This window comes from Chiloscyllium plagiosum, chromosome 24 (genome assembly GCF_004010195.1).
Source record: "Chiloscyllium plagiosum isolate BGI_BamShark_2017 chromosome 24, ASM401019v2, whole genome shotgun sequence".
In the NCBI taxonomy this organism is placed as follows: Eukaryota; Metazoa; Chordata; class Chondrichthyes; order Orectolobiformes; family Hemiscylliidae; genus Chiloscyllium; species Chiloscyllium plagiosum.
Genome location: NC_057733.1, coordinates 18,778,925 through 18,784,593, shown reverse-complemented (window position 1 = coordinate 18,784,593; position 5,669 = coordinate 18,778,925).

The following is a 5,669-nucleotide window of genomic DNA, read 5'->3' as shown; positions in this document are numbered from 1 at the left end:
ACACAGAGGGTGGTACGTGTATGGAATGAGCTGCCAGGGGATGTGGTGGAGGCTGGTACAATTGCAACATTTAATAGGCATTTGGATGGGGATATGAATCGGGTGCTGGCAGGTGGGACTAGATTGGGTTGGGATATCTGGTCGGCATGGACGAGTTGGACCGAAGGGTCTGTTTCCATGCTGTACATCTCTATGACTCTATCTGCAGTCCTCACTTTCGCCCATATGGAGAGATTTGGGCATACTGGTCCACAGATCTCTGAAAGTGGCAAAACAATTGGATAAGGTGGTCAAGAAGGCATCCAGCACACTTGTCTTCATCAGCTGGGGCATTGAATTTAAAAGTTGGCTAGTTATGTTACAGATGTACAAACTTTAGGTAGGCTACATTTGGAAAATGACGTGCAGTTCCTATTGCAACACCACTAGAAGGACATGGATGCTTTTGAATGAACTTAGACAGAAGAAAACGTTACTCTTACTCCTGCCTAACAAATTAAACAATCTGTAGGAAAAGGAGGATTACTTGGTTATCATGGAAACGTTTCACAATTGGCAGTAGCGTAAAAAAAACCCAGTGACTATTAATGTCAAAAGCGAAAACCAGTTAATTATTTATCAATGTGACCAGTGACCTTAAGAAGTTGACATAAAATTTATCAAATCAAGAGATCCTGCAACAGAAAGGACTTCTTAGGTCACAGTTTTGTGGAGACATTTGGATTTATTTCTCCTCAGGAAATCCACCTTTTCTTGGAAAGCATTTTTTTTTAACACACCCCACACTTGGTCCTGTTATGACATGGGTTGCTTTTAACACAGTCATGCGTTCTCACTTACTTCTAACTCTTACTATCACTTATTCAGCTTTTCTTTTGCACTAGCCTGCTATCCAAAATCTCTTTGTTTATCTGCCCATTTCATTCCTCTCTCTAGTTTTCATCTCCACCTGTCTGCTCACCTTTGCCCTTCCCTGCACCACTTTGCCTTCAGCATAAATATCATTATTTCCTAGCTGCTAGCAGTCCTGAAGAAGAACCACTAGACCGGAATATTAACTCTGCTATCTCCTCACTGATCGTACCAGACCGCTGAGTCTCTCCAGCAATTTCTATTTTTGTTTCAGATCTCCAGCACCTGCAGTTCTTTGTTTTATTACTCCAGTAATTGCTTCTGCTTTCAATTATTCAAAAATATTTTAATAATTAATCCGTTTTGGATGTACGTTTGCACGCTGAGCTGAAAGGCTCATTTTCAGATGTCTCGTCACCATACTAGGTAACATCATCAGTGAGCCTCTGGTGAAGCACTGGTGTTATGTCCCACTTTCTTTTATGTATCTTGGTTTCTTAAGGTGTGTAATACCATTTCCAGTTCTTTTTCTCAGAGGATGGTAGATGGGGCCCAAATTAATGTGTTTATTGATGAATGTCTGGTTAGAATGCCAGGCCTCTAGGAATTCTCATATGTGTCTCTGTTTAGCTTGTCCTAGGGTGGATATGTTGTCCCAGTCAAAGTGGTGTCATTCTTCATCTGTATACAAGGATACTAGTGATAGTGGGTCATGTCTTTTGGTGGCGAGTTGGTGTTCATGTATCCTGGTGGCAAGTTTCTGCCTGTTTGTCCAATGTAGTGTTTGTTATAGCTCTTGCATAGTATTTTGTAAATGACAGTTGTTTTGCTGGTTGTTTCCATTGGATCCTTTAGGTTCATTAGTCGCTGTTTTAGTGTGTTGGTAGGTTTGTGGTTTGTTGTCGGTTTGTTGTTGAGAAATCGGTGGATGTGGGAGTGGCCATGATGGGGGCAGAAGTGACATCATCAATCAGCGTGGGGGTGGTAGCTGCATCAGCCACATGGCTAATGGCGTTTCCAAGGCCAGGAGAATCTTCTGGAATGTTCGAGGAGCGCTGGTTATGGAGCTGGGTAGATAAAAGTTTGTTGTACTTACAGTTTTTGATAGTGATAGTGGGTCATGTCTTTTGGTGACGAGTTGGTGTTCATGTATCCTGGTGGCAAGTTTCTGCCTGTTTGTCCAATGTAGTGTTTGTTATAGCTCTTGCATAGTATTTTGTAAATGACAGTTGTTTTGCTGGTTGTTTCCATTGGATCCTTTAGATTCATTAGTCGCTGTTTTAGTGTGTTGGTAGGTTTGTGGTTTGTTGTCGGTTTGTTGTTGAGAAATCGGTGGACTGTGTTTATTGGGTGAAAGTGAGGACTGCAGATGTTCGAGATTAGAGTTGAGGGCGTGGTGCTGGAAAAGCACAACAGGTTGAGCAGCATCCGAGGAGCAGGAAAAGCGACATTTTGGGCAAAAGCCCTTCCTCAGGAATTAGATTCATTGGATACCTGCTCTTGAATACACTGTACAGGTATTTTTCTTCTGCTCTTTGTAGTTTTTGGGTGCTGCAGTGTGTTGTGGTTCATTGAAATAATGTCCTGACGCAGCTCCGTTTGTGGATGTTGGGATGGTTATTTCTCTAATTAAGTATTTGGTCTGTGTGTTGTTGTCCTGTAGACGTTGGTTTGAAGTTCTCCATTAACTGTTCATTCAACTGTCACATCTCGGAATAGGAATCTGTTGTCGTTCTCTTCTTCTTTTGTGAATTTTATGCCGTTCGGTATATTGTTGATGGTGTTGGGTGTTTCTTCTCATTTGTTCCGTTTTGCGATGACAAAGGTGTCATCTATGTAGCAGACCCAAAGTTTGGGTTGGATAAATGGGAGGGAAGCTTGTTCAAGTCTCTGTATTATTGCTTCCTCTATGAGCCCTGATACTGGGGTATCATTTCCATGCGCCACTACACACTGCAGCACCTAAGCACTACAAAGAGCAGAAGAAAAATACCTATACAGTGTTTTAAAGAAGAACGGGTATCCAATAAATACAGTCCACTGATTTCTCAACAACAAACCCATCAAGCAGACAACACAGCCAGAAACTCTGGCCACATTACCTCACATCAAAGACATCTCTGAAATGGCTTGCAGACGACCCAGACCCCTTGGCATCATGGTAGCCCACAAACCTACCAAAACGCTAAAACAGCAACTAATGAACCGGAAGGATCCAATAGAAACAACCAGCAAAACGAATGTCATTTACAAAATACCATGGAAGGACTGTAACAAACACATCGGACAAACAAGCAGAAAACCAGCCACCAGGATACATGAACACCAACTAGCCACCAAAAGACATGAGCCAGTATCACTAGTAACCTTGCATGCAGACGAAGAAGGACACCACTTTAACTGGGACAACACATCCACCCTAGGACAAGCAAACAAAGACATGTATGAGAATTTCTAGAGGCCTGGCATTCCAACCCGAACTTCATCAATAAACACCACATTGATGTGGAATCCATCTACCATCCTCTGAGAAAAAGAACTGGAAATGATATCACCCACCTTAAGAAATCAAGATACATCAATAGAAAGTGGGACATAATACCAGTGCTTCACCAGAGGCTCACCGATGATGATACCTAGAATGGTGGTGAAAGATCTGAAAATGAACCTTCTAGCTCAGCGAGCAAACCTATGTCCAGAATCTCAACCTGAGCTACAGATCTGCTCAGGAATCGCTAACTAAGCCATTGCTTCTAGGTAGAAGAGCATTGCTAGATTGCAAATTCAGGTTGATCTGCAGAGGATCCAATTTTCATTTGTTACTGAGTAGATTTTATCTTTCATCCTCTGCATTGGTGGAGTATAGATTGTTGTCTGTCTTTTCAAACACAAAGTTATCTTTGTTTGTTACTTCACAATACAAATCCCCAAAGCTTTGAGATAGCCTTCTCATATTCCACGTTTAGGGTGATTAGTCCATCACCTAGTCTGTAGGGAGCACACTCCTCAGTAATGTGCAGTGTTGTTTGTACCTCTCCACAAGTATCTAAGGGAATTGTACTGAGGCCCCAATGGAGGAGGTTGGCTGGAGAGGGGCTCTTGCTTATCCTTGGCAAAGCCCACTCTTTCCACGGTAGAATTATGGGGTTTTCCATAAATATCTTGTTTGTGACTTCCAGTATTCCTGGCATTTTGATCCAAACGATGCCTGCTTCTAGATGTTGCTCAGGAAAGTTGTTCCATATAAGGAAAAGTGTCATCATGTTTTCCCTATATATATATTTTTGAATATATTTTCTTGTTAAGCTCACTAAGAAACCAACTACTTTATAGCAATGAAGCTAGTAAATGGTTCCACATCATCATTTATTTTGTTATTTTAAGTTGCTTAAAATTGGGTGACTCACACAGCTGGTAGAGAAGACATTCTGATTAAAATACTTATTTTGTAATCAACTTGTCTTCAGCTTTATAAATCACACCACCAAGTTATCACTCTTAAAATTATTAAGAAGCATTACTTAAAGACCTTTTTTAATAAATGCATTCCAGTGTGCTGTCTGATTGCTCATGGCAGGGTTTACACTTGATCATGTATGAATGAGTTTGAATGAAAACCTGAGGAATGAAAGACTTGACAAAAATGTACATAATTGTAAGTACAGTTTATGCAAAAACAGACATTTTGCCTTCAGTTACATTTCTTCAATGGAATTCAAATATTTTAAGGAATTTGCAGATGAAAAATAATCCCTTGAATCATGCTTCAACATGTTTCTTTACAGATTCTTTATTAATTATTTTGTCAGTATTAAGTTACATAGAATTGCAATTATGGATAGTTATGACCGCTAGACTTTATAGACATCTCAACTTTTCTCTTTTGATTTAAGCTAAAACAAAATGTCCTGGAATGGTGTGACAGAATAAAGTTGTACTGAACTTTGCCTGGTGACATGTGGATGCAATGTGGGTATAGAGGATTTTTTTTATAGATATTGTTATTAGAAATTTAACATTTTTACAAGTTTACAAAAATAAACAAAACTCTCAAGTACAAACATTGTATACAATTAAATCTTAAATATATAATAACCAAAAGTTAACAAAGAAAAATACCGAGAAAAAAAAACTCAACTAACCGGAGTGTATACTTAAGTCTCTTACATTATTCAAATAAGAGAAAGAGAAAAAAACCCAGCGGATAACATAAAAATTGGGCAGTGAGATACACGCTCGGAATGTGTTAACATCAAATGTAACAAAACCCGTATTTGTGCGGGATTCCTCTCCCAAAGGGCCCCGGACCAGCCAGGTTCGTAATCTCAATTAAATAAAAGCCCTTGTTAGGATAGCCGAAATATCTGTATTCATATAATTCAAGAAGGGCTGCCATATTCTATAAAATAATTCGGTCTTTTGGTGCACCATATTTGTAAGGAAGTCAAGGGGAATACATTCCATAATTAATCTGTGCCAATTTGAAAGTCCAGGGGGGCCCTCAGCCACCCAGTTTACCAAAATATTTTTTCTTGCACAGAAAGAGAGAATAGAAAATAGTCTCTTCCCGTGCATATCCAGGGAGGATAAGTTCGAAAAGCCCAAAAGGAGAGATATGGGGTCCACTTTAATTTCCGTTCCTAAAATTTCTGTCAACCTTATGACAGGTCCATAGGCAATGTACAAGAGTGCCCACCTCTATTTTACATTTGGAGATGCTCCTGCCTTACATTTTGCCAATCGATCCGGTGCTATATGGGCCCTATGAAGTATCTTCAGCAGGATAGCCTGAGTTCTGTTACAGATGGTGATTCTTC